Here is a 17,523-nt window from a genome sequence, read left to right as displayed (position 1 = left end):
AAGTTAAATACCGAATTAACATCATTTTTTTCATGTGTGGAAAATGTAATATTTATTTCTGAAGTATAGTATTAAATAGCTTTCCTTAAGCCATGAAACTAATAAGAAGCAGATCTGAAATTTTAACCTAGCCAGTTCTGTCTGACTCTAGATCATCTGCCACCAACACTTTTATTTTCTATCTTCATCTCCTTCATCTCTGCATTCCTTTCTCCAGTTTTCCCTAACCCTCTCTCTTTATCCTTCCTCCCTGCTTTCTTTTCTGCCTTCCTATTTTAAAATAAGATTGTGTGTCTTGAGAGCTCTTTTCACTTTGCTTTCTTACATACTTTTTGACATTAACCATAGGGTATGTAGTTACAAAACTACGATATCATGACCACAGCCACCAAAGAAGCATTGCTTATGATTCACCATATAAAAGATAAGTTATAGCAAGAAAAACCAAATAGTTAGGAAGTAGGATCTATATCCTTACTTTTTTCATCTCTTAATATCTTCACAAATAAATCATTAACATATATTCCTAGAAAACACATACACACATATATATTTGAAATTTACATGTATATATTTGAAATATATGTATATTTGAAGTTTATATATATGTATATATTTGACTTTTAAATCCTGAAACATGTATGAAGACTTTCAAGAAAACAATAAACTTTGGCACTATTAAAGTTACAGGCAAAAAGATAATACTCATATTACCACCAATGCATGCATGCACATACACACACACATACATAAACATACTGCCAACAGGAATAATAAATACATTTAAAGATGATGTTAAGTCTAGAGCTAAATTAAAAGCATTCAATCTAGCATATTATGCTACTTACTATATTAGAATTTCTTCTATACAGATGCCTAAGTGTTGTACCATATTGTAAAAGTGATCAACACATGTTGTGACATGAAATACATATTTCTGAATCCTTAAAAGACTTGCTTTCTTGTACTTCCCTTTTAAGCATTTTGATAATTCATCTCTTTACTTGAGCTTCTTAACAAAGAGACCAAGCAAAAACAATTATCCATCTTATCTATTTTAAAGCTCTGTTTCCATAGACTGGAGAACTACTTAGTTATCTTGAGGCAAGTGGTCCTCAGCTATGGATTTCTCCTTCCCCCCAGGGAATAAATGAAGGTTTTTTTCAATCATCATAATTGGGAAAGGGAAGAGAAATACTACTTATAGTTAATTTATGGAGGCTTGCAATATTGCTAAACATCCCACAATGCAGAAATCAGTCCACAACAACAAATTATCTGTCCTAAAATATCAATAGTGCAGTAGTGTAGCTGTTTAAGAAAAAGGGCTAGTCAGCCCCATCATTTAAGATGTCACATCATTTAGATGGCTATCTAGTTAAATTATAACAAATGAACTAGATTAACAGAATTTATTAGAAATACAAGTAAACCGAAGCACAAAGAGATAATTTGAAGAATTATTGTGGAGGGAACATAGAAGTAACAGATATAGCCAACTAGGGCAAAGGAGCAAGAATTTGATGAGTGTTACAGCCAAGGTGCTATTTATTTGTTTCATTTATTGATTAAAAGCAAATATAAATGAATCTTCATTGAAAACATCAATGAGAAGCTGCTTGCAAAAAATAAGAACCAGGAAACTAAATAACCCTCCTCTAAACTCTGTTTAAACTATTGTTTGACCTTTTGTAATTTTTTAGAATATGAATTTATTATTAATCAGGCATTGGGAACTAGAGATAAGATGAAAGATACAGCTACACCCTCAAAATAATGACTGGATAGAAAGGAGGAAATGACAAATACAGCAAAGCATAATAAATAACTATAGTATATGATGATTTATACACTTGGTAGAGCTAAGAAGAATATCTTCTCAGTGGTGAGACTAACTCAAAGAGGAGCAGAAAACCAATTCCAACTTGAGGCAAGACTAAATATAAAAAACAGTTAAGAAATGGTGTGGCATCTTTCATGAATTAAACTCAGGGAGCATGAACATGTTATAACGCCAGAGGATAAAATAAGCAAATACCACATGATCATATTCTTGGAGTTACAAAAAGGGCACCAGTTAATGACACATCTTATAGTTGCATGCAAAAGATAACGCAGTTGTGGAAAGAAAACAACATATACGCTTATGCTTCTGTTAAGGAAACTTGAATCCAGAATGGAAACTTTAGAATGTCCATGAGTATTAAAAAATCATAAGGCTGTGAGAATTCCCAGGACAGAAATTATGTTTTTTCAAAAATTAAAAAAATAAAAGGAAGGAAAGAGGGTGATTGAGGGAAGGAAGGTGATGGGAGGGAAATATGATTATCTTCTTAGAATTGTACCTATGAAACACATAAAATCTGTTCTGTTTACATTAATAAAACTTTTTTAAAAGAAAATTCAATTATATGACTTCATCTTAAGTAGTACAAAATGTTACGATTTATGGGTTAGAAACAGTGTTAAAAAAATTGAAAATTACAAAATGTCCAAAAAATGATGAATTATTTATTATAATTCAACATTGGGAAATGTTTAAAGCATTGTTTTTGTTAAATGAATAAAACAAGTTACAAATGAATATTTAGAATATAATATCATTTTGGGGTAAAATATAACATGATATATTTTTGAAATTTATGGAATTTGCTCCTTCCATGCTGAATAGTCTCATTTTACATGCATAATACATTTTCTTTATACATTCCACTCCTGATGGACATTCAAGTCGCTTCCATAGCCTTGCTATTGTGAATTCTGCAGTGATTGATGTATTAGGTTGATTCAATCATTCCACAATGTAAACATATATAAAAAACAAAACATTGTACCCCATAAATGTACACAATTGTTCATCAATTAAAAATGAAATTAGCCAGGCCGAAGCTCACTTGGCTAATCCTCTGCCTGCGGCGTCAGCACCCCAGGTTCTAGTCCTGGTTGGGGCGCTGGTTCTGTCCTGGTTGCTCCTCTTCCAGTCCAGCTCTCTGCTGTGGCCCGGGAAGGCAATGGAGGATGGCCCAAGTTCGTGGGCCGTGCACCCTCATGGGAGACCAGGAGAAGCACCTGGCTCCTGGCTTCAGATCAGTGCAGTGCGCCGGCCGTAGCAGCCATTTGAGGGGTGAACCAATGGAAAAAGGAAGACCTTTCTCTCTATCTCTCAATCTCTCACTAACTCTGCCTATCAAAAAAATATATATAAAATTATAGTGAAAAAAGAAGAAAAATGAAATAAGGTAAAAAGAAAATTAAAAGAGATAAGCACTGAAAATACATTTACCAAAATCTTAACAATTAATAAATTTTAGAGCTGGAGTTTTGAGTATACTCTGTGTTGTATTTTTTTCATCATGTTTTCCTATTTTCTTTAAGTTTTCTGCACAGATCTACCTCTGAGTTATTTTCAATTTTTTGATACAAAGTATTCCCAATTGATTAGCATTCAGATGAAAGAAATCAAGATAGTAAAAACCCTAGAAGTCTTCCGCAAAAGATGCTTTTTGGATGGAAGGGAAGATGAATGAGGGAAGTACCTCCTAGCTGCCCTCAGATGTCTGTAATGTTTTTATTATGCAAAGGAATTCAGTGAAATAGCAGGTTGCTCCTGAAGACAAGACCACAGCCTCCACAGGGAGAGCTTACAGAAAGAGCTTGGGCTTATTATTAAACGAACATTCTAATAGAGGCCAGAGTTGTGACATAGTGGGTTAAGCCACTGCCTGTGAGGCTAGCATCCCATATGATTGCTGGTTCATATCCCAGATGCTCCATTTCCCATTCAGTTCCCTGCTAATGACCTAACAAAATGACTCAAGTGCTTGGGCCCCTGCCACCCATGTGAGAGACAATTATGGAGCTCCTGGTTCCTGGTTTCAGCCTGGCTCATCCATGGTTGTTGTGCACTCTTGGGGAGTGAACCAGAGATGGAAGACTTCACTCTTTTGCTCTCCCTCTCTCTCTGTAGCTCTCACTTCCAAATAAATAAATAAATAAATAAATAAACTTAAAAAGAAATAACAGGAGTCTGTAATGTGGTATAGTGGGTTAAGCCACCACCTGCAGTGCTGGCATCCCATATGTGCTCAGGTTTGATTCCTAGTTGCTTCACTTCTAATGCAGCTCCCAGCTAATGCACCTGGGAAAGCAGTGAAAAATGGCCCAAGTTGACCCAAATGACCCAAATGGCCTCTGCACCCATGTGAGGGACCAGAAAGAAGCTCCTGCTCCTGGCTCCTGGCTTCCATCTGGTCCAGCTCTGACCATTGAGGCCATTTGCAGAGTGAACCAGGGAATAGAAATTCTCTCTCTTCCTCCCCCCCTCCCTCCCTTGTCTCTCTTCCTCTCTTGTGTGTAACTCTGCTTTTCAAATTGAATAAATAAATAAGAATTTTTGTTTAAATTTAAGGGAAAACAAAAGAAACAGAGAACATTCTAATATTATAGCCAAAGTAACCTCACCTTTCGTGGAAAGTAAGAGCCTTGCTACCAAAAGTTGCAAACACTAGATGCTGACCTTAGCCAGCCATGTTATTGAACACATTCCATCTTTCAGTGGGACTTGAATCTAGATAACATCTAATGTCCACTTCCCATTTCCTGATGCTGCAATAAATGCAGGGATGGTATTGGAAAAAATACTAAATACATTGATGAAACAATTTAGCATCTTTATATTTAGTTCCCATGAGCATTTACCTTTTTTGTAACATATGCACTTCTACAAATTATACTTTGATTGCATGATTTGAATTGTCATTTGGGGAATTTTTTGAAAGGGCTGCCTTGAGGGCTGCTTCAATACCCAAAGCACCTGCCTGTCATTTCTAAGAATAATAATTCATATGAATATATGTATGCAACAGTGAAGAGTAAATATTGTTAATTATATGTTAATATATGATGCATTCTAAACTTCTACAAGTCATCTAACCTCAAACAGATAGAATTAACTTTGTTTTTTTGAAATGAATATATATATATGGCTAGAGGAAGTTTAATGAATGAAATTAGTGTTCCTATAAGAGGTAGCACAGAAATTTGAACTCTCTTTGTTCTATGACACTTGAGAATACAAGATTGTCATCTGAAAATAAGGAACCAGAAAGCAGGTTCTCACTAGACACTGAATCTTTTTTTTTAAGATTTAGTTAGTTGAAAGAGCTACAGAGAAGGAGAAACAGAAGCAGAGAGAGAGAGAGATCTTCCATCTGCTGGTTCACTCCCCAAATGGCTGCAACAACCAGGACTGGTCTAGGCCTAAGCCAAGAGCCAGAAATTCCATCCATTCTCCCACCTCGGTGCAGGGATCCAAGGACTTGGTCCATCCTCCTCTGCTTTCCTAGGCACAACAACTAGAAGCTAGATTGAAAGAGGAACAACTGGGTCTAGAACTGGCATCCATATACGATGCTGGCACTGCAAGTTGGCTTCACCCACTGTGCCACAGCACTGGGATCCAGCACTGAATCTTCTAGTGTCTTGATCTTGCTTTTCCAAGACTTCAGAACTGTGAGGAATATATATAAGCCCCCCAGGTCTATGGTAGTCTATCCTACCAGCCTTAACCAAGCAATTTAAATATAGATATTGAGACATGGATATAGACATATAGATGCAGATAAACATTTTATTTTGCTTAATGCACCAGCGTTGAAGGGTACTGTTGATTCCAAACCAAGTGAGTTCCTGATAAATCTAGCTCTTGTTTACCATTTTTTTTTAACTTATTTGACAGGTAGAGTTAGACAGTGAGAGAGAGAGAGACAGAGAGAAGGGTCTTCATTCCGTTGGTTCACCCCACAAATGGCTGCTATGGCCGGAGCTACACTGATGCGAAGCCAGGAGCCAGGTGCTTCCTCCTAGTCTCCCACGTGGGTACAGGTGCCCAATCTCCTGGGCCATCCTCCACTGCCTTCCCGGGCCACAGCAGAGAGCTGGACTGGAAGAGGAGCAGCCAGGACTAGAACCCGGTGCCCATATGGGATGCCGGCGCCACAGGCAGAGGATTAGCCAAGTGAGCCATGGCACAGGCCCCACCATTTTCTTTCTATATATGACTGTGATCTTTCCACAAGCAGTACCCATGTGGCATTAGTTTTTCCTTGACAGTAGCTAGCACAAAGGAAGGGCTCAATAAATCATCAATGAATAAATTGATAACTGCTTAAAATTAATTGACTCTCCTGAGGTCCACAGGGAAATAAATCTAACACAAACCAACATCAGCTATTACAGGTATTTTATACTATAGTTGTCAACTTGGTCTCCCAGCAGGTAAAATACTAATGATGAAAAGTCCATGTCCACATTTCTGAAGCAGAATCTCCAATGTGCAGGTGAAGGTGTCTAAATTTTAAAATGATTTGTCAATGATTCTGGTATTTTTTGTTGCTTTGAGAACCACTTTTGTTAATAGCCATTTGCTCATAGATAAGATGAGAAACTATGGATCCAGGATACTAGCATTTATTGCACTGTTCTAAGAAAGATACACACTAATCAGGACAGATTCTGCCTTTCACTATTAACAACTATCTTTAGTATATGCACACACCTAAAAAGGAAAAATTCTATATTATAAATATCTTAGTGTAGTCTGGTGATAACATATAATTAAAATAGATAAGTTCACCTTAATTTATTATATCACATTGCAATTTTGCTAAGTCACAAATTACAAAGATTGTAGAAAACAAATTTCAAGAGTAAAGCTGAAGCTAAAATCCTATCATTTCTATCCCTGCTTCAGTGTGTGCAGGATCTGATGGCAAATCTGTGAATCAGGTGCAGTCTCTATCTCCTGTTGGTTCTCTCTCCACATAAAACAGTAAAGAAATAGCTTCCAGATTGGGGAGTATGCATCCAATTTACTAGCTTGTGCCACCGCTATTGAATATACAGCTTTAGGTCCTTTACTGATAACCTTTCCAGGCTTTAGTTGTATGGGACTTGACCCCTGTCATCTTTGTATATTTTTCTCTGTTTTTCCTTACTCCCCCTTATATTTGAGTATGAATAACAGCTGGCAGATTTCTGCCTCTACATTATTATCTGTTAGGGCTTGTTATTTGTTCTATTGTATGGTTTCTACAGAACCAATTCAGACTTTTTAAATTCAGCCTTAGAATATCCATAGCACACTTTAAAATAATAGAAAATAGCAGTGTTGATTTTCAGAAAAAATCATCTCAACGCATCAAAATCCAGACATGCCAAAATTCTCATCTGAGGGCAAGAACCTCATTTATTGCCATTTCCAGTGCTTCAACTGGTATATATCATCTAGTTAGTTAACATTAAATATTTGTTGAAAACATAGATAAATTGAGATGATAGTTTTGGTACAATGAACACAGAGAACATGTCATTTGTTCTGATTCCTAAGTTTTGTCTCACTGTTTTTCCAGTGTAGTAATGTTGTGCATGCCTATGACAAAGGCAAGATTGATGATGACCTAAAAAAGATAATTGCTCAAGACTATCCTACTAGAGGAAGGACTCGTTGCAAAAATTTCTGCAACCTAAGTAGAATGAAGTGTGTATTCAGCAAAATTAATATCTAATACATTTAATTTTATCAGAAAATCTATTTTCAAATCATATGCAAGACACTAGATGTCAAATAAGCTATTTTCATTCTTCAAAGTAGCAAAGTTCTCAACAAAGTATACGGTGACTTAACAAAGCTAGACTTGTCAACGAAAAATACTTATTACTAGAGTCAATGAAGCACCATGTCTAATGTGCTTCCTTTACTAGATGGTGTTTATAATAATAGATGGTTAAGTATAAATTTAAACGTTGAAAGCTACATTTTCTCCTGGCAAACTCTGCAAATATTTGTACCATTTAGAGAAACTTTGTTTTTTGCATCATAGAGTCCATTATCTATATGTTCTTGGTATGTGGATATCTATTTGTAAATCATAAAGAACTATAATTTTTATCAATTATATATTTTTTATTTCAAAGAATATTTATTTGACAGAGAATGAGAGAGAAAGAGAGAGCGAGCACTCCCATCCATTGGTTCATCTCCAAATGACCAGAATATCCACGGCTGGATAGAAGCAGAATATTGATACGAACACAATCCACGTCTCCCACGTGGGTGGCAAGAACATAATTACTTGAGTATGATCACTGCTACCCAGGGTCTGCAGTAGCTGGAAGTTGCGGTTAGGAGCTGAAGCTGGTATTGATCTCAGACACTCCTAAATGGGACACAGGTGTTTTAACCAGCACTGTACTCTAACTGCTAGATTAACTATCTGCCTCCACATTTATAACATTTTCGTAGTGAGATGTAGGATTTACCTGCAAAGTTTTATTACAGAAAATATTTTCATGTTTAAAACTGTCAAATGTACAATAACCTTAAATTTCAGTAATATACATGAACATTGAGAATTTACAAAGACCAAATGATTTCACATAACATAATTGCAAATAATATACATGAACATTGAGAATTTACAAAGATCAAATGATTTCACATAACATAATTGCAAATGTTACTTTTTTGTAATTACATTATTACATTATTTTTATTTTCTTTTAAATTTTTAATTTCATTTTACTTGAAAGACAGAGACAGAGATAGTGATTTCCCAACTACTGCTTTACTCTGCAAATGCCTCCAACAACTGGGACAGGAACAGGCCAAAGCCAGGAGCTCAGAACTCAATCCATGTCTCCCAGAGATGGCAGCAACTGAAGTACTTTAATTACCACACAGATGGAATTAAGAGAGGAGCCAGGACTCAAACTGCACACTCAGATATGGAATGTTGGTACCCTCTGGGCAACTTAATCACTGTATCAGACATCCATGCTTTATTTTTTAAGCTGAAACTCAACACACATTAGCAAAAATTATGATAATATAGTCATTAGTATTTAATTTGAAAGAGTACATTCCAAAAATTTGAAAAGAATTTTACTATTCTATGATATTTTTAAATGAGATGTGATTATATAAATTATAATATAGAATTGAATTGCATTGCTCACGTGTTTTGAATCTTTCATTTACTCAAGGGTTCTCAACTGAATGCCCTTCCTGTCCTACCTACAGTGTAAATGCAGAAGAATCAGATACATACAGCGCTGTTCACAAAAACGTTCTAATCTAGTAGAAAAGTCAGGTAGATAAAATCAATGCTTCCACTAATAACTTTATTTAAAATAAAGAAAAGTATAGGAGCTCAGAAACACCAGGTAGGGTGTGACAAGCATATGATGCTTTGTGTCTTGAAGAAAAAGTAGGAGTTTGTAAGCATACAAGACGGGGGCACATTCCTGCCAGGAGGTATATTACAGAAAGGTTAAGAGGAATAGCACAGTGTGTTTGGGAAACTAGAACAGGTAGTTTCCGTGGAAGCCAAGTAGTATCAAAAGGCAATGGAGATGTAATTAAGCGATGGGCCATACAGGGTTAGTCTCATATGACATGTCCCTCACCCCCCCAAAAATCGATCATTTCTTTTGTGACAGCAGTAGACAATCACCTGGAATTCTCAAGGAAAGTTAACTCCCGGCAAGCTTACTTGTTCTAACAGGGTAATATTATGGTTTCATACAGTAGATTAGAGGGCCGGAGAACTAGATCTAGGTTTGAGGCGACTGAAATGGGATTTATGAGAGTCTGACCAAATTGAAGGGTAATAAAAGACTGAAGAACAGGTGTTCTTTTTTAATTATTACAGTTCATAGAATTTGGAAAACCACTGGATGTTTCCGGAAGGAAAGTGAGGCTATAGGAATAGCTCCAAATATTTTTCTCAGCAGGCATGCAGTTACAACTGATTAACAAAGGCAAAGATAAACAACACATTCTGTAAGGCAAAGATAATGACCTCTGCTTTACATATATAACTTGAAGTATTTGTGTAACAGCCAGGTGGTATAATCCACTAAGACATTTCTTACAATTCTGATTATTTCAAAAAGTTCTTACCTCGTAAAAGATAACTAAAAGAATTATTTATTTTAGTGGAATATTATTTTAAAACCCACGAATACAAAGGATATTTTAAAAGTTTATAGTACTATGGCCGGCGCCGCGGCTCACTAGGCTAATCTGCCTGCGGCGCCGGCACACTGGGTTCTAGTCCCAGTCAGGGTGCCGGATTCTGTCCTGGTTGCTCCTCTTCCAGTCCAGCTCTCTGCTGTGGCCTGGGAGTGCAGTGGAGGATGGCCCAAGTGCTTGGGCCCTGCACCCTCATGGGAGACCAGGAGGAGGCGCCTGGCTCCTGGCTTCTGATCGGTGCAGAACGCCGGCCATGACGGCCACTTGGGGGGTGAACCAAAGGAAAAAGGAAGATCTTTCTTTCTGTCTCTCTCTCTCACTGTCTAACTCTGCCTGTCAAAAAAAAAAAGTTCATAGTATTATTAAAGAATTATACATGGATTAAAAAACATTTGTACATCAAAACAATCTCATCTTTTAATTCCATTTTTCCATGAAGCCTGGGAAGTACCTCATATAGGTCCCAATAATGGAAGAGAGTTCTAGGTTAGATTCACAGAAAGAAATAATTAGAGGATATGTTGATTTTTTGAACAAGGAAGCAGGAAAAGAAAAATCTGTCAGACAGAGGGTTATATAGTTTAGAATCTGAGAAAACACACAAGTACAAACTGAGAGTGATCATTACATTTTAATAATCAAAAATGTATCAGACTTCCATGTTCAGTTATAAACCAAACAGTTCACTTTATAAATAGTAATTATTCTCTAATACAATATTCACACAATGAAAACACTACTTGCTACAGAATGTTTGTCTGTAGTTTTTAAATACTTTATAAATTAATCTTGTGATAAAGAACAATTTGTTTACAATTTTTCTCTTGCTCTGTCACAGCTATAATCTACACTGCATTTGCTGACTACAGCCCCTGAGTCAATTGCCGAATTGTGAGTATAGAAGAAAAATAGGGCCACTGTTGTGCCACACCAGTTTAAGCACCCACTGCAACACTGGCATCACATATCAGAGTGCTGGTTCCAGTCTCAGCTAATCTTGCTTCTGTTCCACTCTCTGCTAATACATCTTGGAAAACAGAAGATGGTCTGAGTACTTTGGCCCCTGCTATCCACCTGAGTGTCCTGGATGGAGTTCTTGGCTCCTGGCTTTGAGCTGGCCCAATCCTGACCATTGCAGCCATTTAGGGAATGGAAGCAGATGGAAGATCTCTGTCTATCTCTCTCTCCCTCTCTCTCTTTCTCTGTCATTCTGCTGTTCAAGTAAATAAAACAAAATAAATTTTCCAAAAGTAAGTAATGTTAACAAGAAGGATTACACCTTCTTCAATGGAGATAAAAAATGTCTAATAAAAAAGAAAAATTAACAAATGTTCCTATATTAAATAGTATACCAGATCCCACATATTTGGAATTGTTACCTTAGAGAAGTTTTGTATTATTAACATTTTCCCCCTAGACCTACATATACCCAACATTAAAAGAGCATCAGAAGTTGTCAATCATAAACTTAAATACAGCTCCGGGCTGTCAAGATCTTGGATTCCAGGAGTCACAACATTTAATGGGGCCTTTGCTGTTAAAGTCTGTAGGAAACAATTGTGATATCTTATACATTAAACTTATACATTAAATCTTATACATTACACATATATATTTCCATCTAGTAGTGTAGTGAAAAAAATCATTTGAACAAAAGCAAAAATTATGAATACCTAAATGCAACCCAATTCACTACAATTTTAACCATGTTACTATTTCACATTTTAATTTCTATAATTTGAATCGCCTTGGTGTTTCATGTTTGCCCATTTTCCTTTAGCAAACATGACTTGAATTTTTGTCAGCATAAGTTGTTTGAGAAGGGATAGGAAAGATAAAATATTACTTTGTTATCAGAAATAAGTAGAAAGTTGGGATACAGAATTAAGCCACTATCTTGAGAAAATATAAAAATGACATAGATGCTTATTAATTAAGTGTAGGCAGGTGATGAAAGGAACTACGGCACAGCACTCTGCAGCTGTGAAGAATGTAGACAGCTTTTATACCACTAGACCATGTATTTGTTATTCAACAGACACTACATGCACTAGAAAAAAATGTCAAAACAAAATGATAGGGCGAGCTAAGATTTCAGTTCTACAGACTTTTTTTTATTACTTAGTTTTCTAAGTTATAATCTGACTTTTCATGCTGAAGTTGTACAGAGGCTACAGTTTTCAGTATTTATTCATGAGAAAGTATATGATTAAATATAAATTATGAAGTTCTGTTGTATACAATATGCCAAGAAGATAAGTAGCATTGCTTTCTGAATGGGGCCTACTTCTATAAGCATCTATAATAGCAGCAAGTTTAGGAGGAGGGGAGTAAAAGATCCAGACAGAGAAAAACCCATGAAAGTACAAATCCAATAATTGATGGCTTACACAAAATTGACAGAATGTTACATTTTTATAAATCAAAAATAAAATTTAAAAGATTTCTTGTGGCCAACAAATGTATGGAAAAAAAAGCTCAACATCACTAGCCATCAGGGAAACAAGGAAACGTAAATCAAAACCACAATGAGATACTACCTCAACCCTGTCAGAATGACTATTATGCAAAAGACTCAAAGGGGAACATTTCAATAAACGCTGTAGGTGGGAATGTAAATTGGTGTAGCCACTGTGGAAAATAGTATGGAGATTTCTTAAAAAACAATAAATAGACTTGCCATAAGATCCAGCAGCCCCACAACTGGGTATATATCCCAAAGACAGGAACATGCTTGTACTACCATGTTTATAGCAACACAGTTCACAACAGCCAAAATATGGTATCAACCTAGGTGACCATCATCAGATGAATGGATAAGACAATGTATATGTGTGTGTGTATCTATAAAGAAATTTATTATTCAGCTACTTAAAAAGAATGTGGTTCTATCATTTGAATCAAAATGAGTAAAATTGGAGGCCATAATTGTTGAGTGAAATAAGCTGGCCTCAGAAAGACAAAAACCATGTGTTCTCCTATACATGTGGGAGCTAAAATTAAAAAATAAAAACAAAAAGGAAGAAGTGACTGTATACTGGTATTTCTGCATAGTTTGATAGAACTTTGTTTTAAATCTTTGTCAATCCAAAGGTTAAGAAAAATACACTAAGTTTTCTAATCTTAAATTTTAATTAATTTTTAACAGATTCAATATAATTTGTAGATACATTTCTAAGAACATATGATATTCCCTTCCTATCTGCCTCTCTCATTCCCTTCTCCTTTTCTTCTCCCTTTTTTTTAGTTTTTGAGATAACATATTTTACAATTACATTACAACAATAGTTTTAATGATCTGTGATTGTTTTAAAAGTTATTGCATGTTAAATAAATGGTCTACTTTCTATTTAATTATTGTATACATCCATTGCCTATATCATCACTGAACTAGGGACGTCTACTTTCTACTTGCTGATCTCTTATTAGTGCAGCACTAAGCCCTTGACTGTTATGTTAACTAACAATGTTTTCTTAAAAAGTAAAAAACAAACAAATAAAAGCAAGGAAAGAAGGAAGAAGGATGGGAGGGTAGAAGGGAATATAATTATATTATTAGAATTATATCTATGAACCACATTGTATCTGCTCTCTTTATATTAATATTACATTAAGGGAAAAAAAAAAGATTTACTGTAAAGAAACTATTATGATAAATCAATTGCCTTCTCAGTTTCTACTCCTGTTCAGATTAGTGTCTATCCAGTTTCTGTATTTAGGCAGTTTGAGGGGCACTTAGGGGAGCCCAATCAACTAATTTTTGTCCATGTACCCCTGCACTCTCATAGAAAACTGAATTCAGTAACATTGACAATTGATCCTTTGTTTCTTGTTTTTTTTTTTTTTTTTTTAAGTTGTTATAACTTTTCTACCTGGTTTTATGTTTTCAATCGTGCGATTTTATTTGGATTTAATTTTGTAGTGGTACACAAGTCTTGATCTCATATCATTCAATTATTTGACTTATATCAAAAGAAAATAATAAAGCCAGAAGAATAAAGCCATAAAGAAGTCCTTCAAAGGCAGTAAACAACACAATGTTGTTGCTAACAAAAATGTAATTAGAAAAGGGATAAAAAATATCTACACCAGTGATTTAAAAAATCAAATAAAAATATTGCCTGCAAATCATTCTTTCCAAGTTAGAGAAAATTAAAGGTTACAATGCTATTGGAAATTTGACACCTTTGTTTTCATTATGGGAAAAAAGGACAATATTCCTGGAAAAAAGGACAATTTTCCTGGAAAACAGTAATGCAATCAGTATAAAGAATCAACTGAACATAGAACTCATCAGTCTAGTATATATCTCTTCTATAAATTTACACCAAAAATTTGAGAATTATATTATATGGAAAGTTTGAGTGCCAAAAATATAAACAATTTCTGAAAAGTAAATAAATTACCAATAACATATTAAAATGCAGTTGTGATAAAAAAAGAGTATCATATACAGCTTATCTTATTGGGGTTAACCAATTGACATTTAAAGGAGCACTATCCATTGGTGAATCCCATTGACAAGCAGTGCTTCCAAAGTCATACACAGGAAAGAAAAAAAAAACAGAGCTCAGATAAACTTGAGATGAGATGGAGAGAGGATACAAAAATATTATCAGACATTTTATTAGGAATCCAGAATATATCCAAACAATTTGTATTAATTCATGAAGCAGCACCTAAAGTACCATTTTGTAAGTATTAGGGTAGAAGACAATGCTGATGACTTCTAACTGCCTATTTTTCTTACATTTTTGCTACCTTTGTGGCATCAGTGGAGATATACAGGTCATCGTAAGGTAATGTAGGACTGCTCAATGGTAACATGTGCTCTGTAGTTCTATGTCTAATTAAACCAGGAGCTCTCACCTTGAGCTCAGTGCTTAATTTGGTTTTTTTTTTTTTTCCTTCAGGTTTGCAAGTTCAGAATTGATGATAAAGAAAGTAGACTGTTCTATAAAAAAAAATCCCTATTCACAGTTTATACTTTTGTAACTACTATGTGAGTAAAATTATCTCTGTATTTAATGTAAGTAGAGCTTTGTAAAAGGGTGAGAAAATTAAAAATGAAAACAGCTAATGCCTTGAGGTAAGTAACTAATTATATATTTCCTTTATTTGTATAATAATGCCATCTGTGGAAGAATAGAAGTTCATATTCAAAGAAATAACTGCCTTTGATTAAGTGCCTGAAGAGTACTTCAAAGGCAAAAATCCAGAATTCCAAAACAAAAAAAAAAAAAAAAAAAGAAAGAGAAAAAACGTGCATCTTCAAGGGCAAATGCATCTGAGGACAGATCTACACTGCTGAAAAATTTCATGCATAACAGGTTCACCTAGTCTTTTAAAGATGATTATTCTAAACTCATAACATGTAGTTGGTCATCTAGAGCCAGTTGGGGAGTTTCAGTTCTTCAGTTACGATCATGGATGAAGCATCATGATTTCATTGGTGTTACTCAATATATATGCTTAAAGTAGACCTCTATCAGATCTTCTGCACTCCCTATGCTGATCAAGATGATGCAGAACACACTAGAAATACTCCTTAAAGATACATCAGGCCAACTCTGGCAAGTACTATTCAATGACATTAGCAATAAAGAGGAAATAACCATACTTTGAGTGTGTCATGGACTTTATTTTGTAATCTAGTGGATGAAAGAATAGAAAGCTCTTGCTGGGGCTATCATACTGGTATAATGGGTTAAGCTGCTGCTTGCCATACCATCCTCCCACACCATAATTTTTTGGTTCAAATCCTGGCTGCTCAGCTTCAAATCTAGTTCCCCACTAAATGTGCCTGGGAAAGCAGCAGGAAGACAGCCCAAGTGCTTGGGCCCTTGCCACCTATGTCTGATTTATACTTGGTACCTTTCTCCCTGTGATAAACTTCAGAGATTTTCACAGCCCTAACTCTCACTTAATATGACTGTAAACCACAGATAACTAGCGTTCATAGATAAACATAAGTCCAGCTTGATTGTGCAGGCAAAAACAATAGGCTGGAGGAAAGAGGCCATAAAAGAATGGAGCACCTAGAATTTGATATTCGATTATCCCAATTTAACAGTCGGTAGCAGCTGAGCACAAATGTATGGCCAAAATCTTATATAAGAGGGAAAGTATGATTTAAAATATCTTTAGAACAAGAAAGCAGAATATTTATATTCCATATAATGAAGTCTGTACAAAGACAATATTAGAGATGAAACAAACTGATTTCATGATTTAATTTTAGTAAGCCTTTGATTCCATCAGGAATGTTTTACGACTGAACAGAATAAAAAGGGTCTTCCTTCACTTTAAAGACCCTAAATATTTAACCAAAAATAATTTATTAGTATTCATCATCTATAAAAAATAGTATTCACAATCCCTTAATTATTCTCTGGATATGTGCTGTAATCCTCTCTTTAAAACAGTTCATTTTTTACTTCCTCCATTCAAAATATTTTACAGGCATGTTGTTATCAAGAAACAGACAGCATTTTCACAGCTGACCTAGCCTGAGAGTCCTACAAGGACTCAGCCACGAGATCAACCAGCCTACTGCTATAACCTCCTCTTCCTTTCCCATGTGGCATGAGTGATTGCATGTCTAAGATTATTAAGGAAGGCCAGCAGATATGTAGGACAGAGCTATTTATCTCAGATAGCTCTGTCGGGAATGTAATGAAGTTATTACCAGAATTTTGTACAAAGTAAGCTCAAACTAACAGTTTGTAAATGGTTACTCCTTATATTGCTGTTTGGCTCTTTAAAAGCTATTAGATGCAAAACAATGAAAGCCATGCTAAAGGTAGACAAGTTTTCAAACAATAATGCACCTTTGGCAAAATAGAGAGGTAAATTCATTATATTATAAGAAATGTTCCCGTAAACTTAAAAAAACAAAACAGGTATTTTTCTTGGATTTTTGAACTGAATTCACTAGATGGCACTATCAAAATACTTCTAGAGGTATAAACTTCTTAAAGATACGTTCTGGTATTAAAAAATAGCAATTCTATGTACTTCAAAAATACATAGCACCAAATTAGTCTCTTGAAAGTAGACTTTAAAAATGTCATTGAAGCAGCAGAGATGTCCCAAATTAGTTTCTGCAACTGCAAGTTCACAAAGACACTTTTAACTACAGTATTTTTAAAGAGTCACTTTTTCCCCTTTAAACTTTAAAAGAAAACCTTTTTAAAAATTCCAAATCCATTTTCCATTAACAAAGTTAGTATATCATCTTATGCATTTCACCACCCATTAGAGAAAGTAGATTCCAAATAGCATTGCTGATCAGGCAAATCGAATATTATAAAAATGAAAATTACATATGTCAGTGTTTTGTTTTTTGTTTTTGTTTTTTTTTTTTTTGTCCAAATGATTCAATTAAAGGTTCTTCCATGGCTGCTGAAACTAGAGATGCCAAGATGGGGACTGAGCAAGTAAATGAGTCAAAAAAACATAAAACAGAGCTATAAGAAAATTATTCTTAG

The sequence above is a fragment of the Lepus europaeus genome, chromosome 12 (genome assembly GCF_033115175.1).
Source record: "Lepus europaeus isolate LE1 chromosome 12, mLepTim1.pri, whole genome shotgun sequence".
In the NCBI taxonomy this organism is placed as follows: Eukaryota; Metazoa; Chordata; class Mammalia; order Lagomorpha; family Leporidae; genus Lepus; species Lepus europaeus.
The sequence above is the reverse complement of the archived record's forward strand: the minus strand, read 5'-3'. Positions refer to the sequence as shown.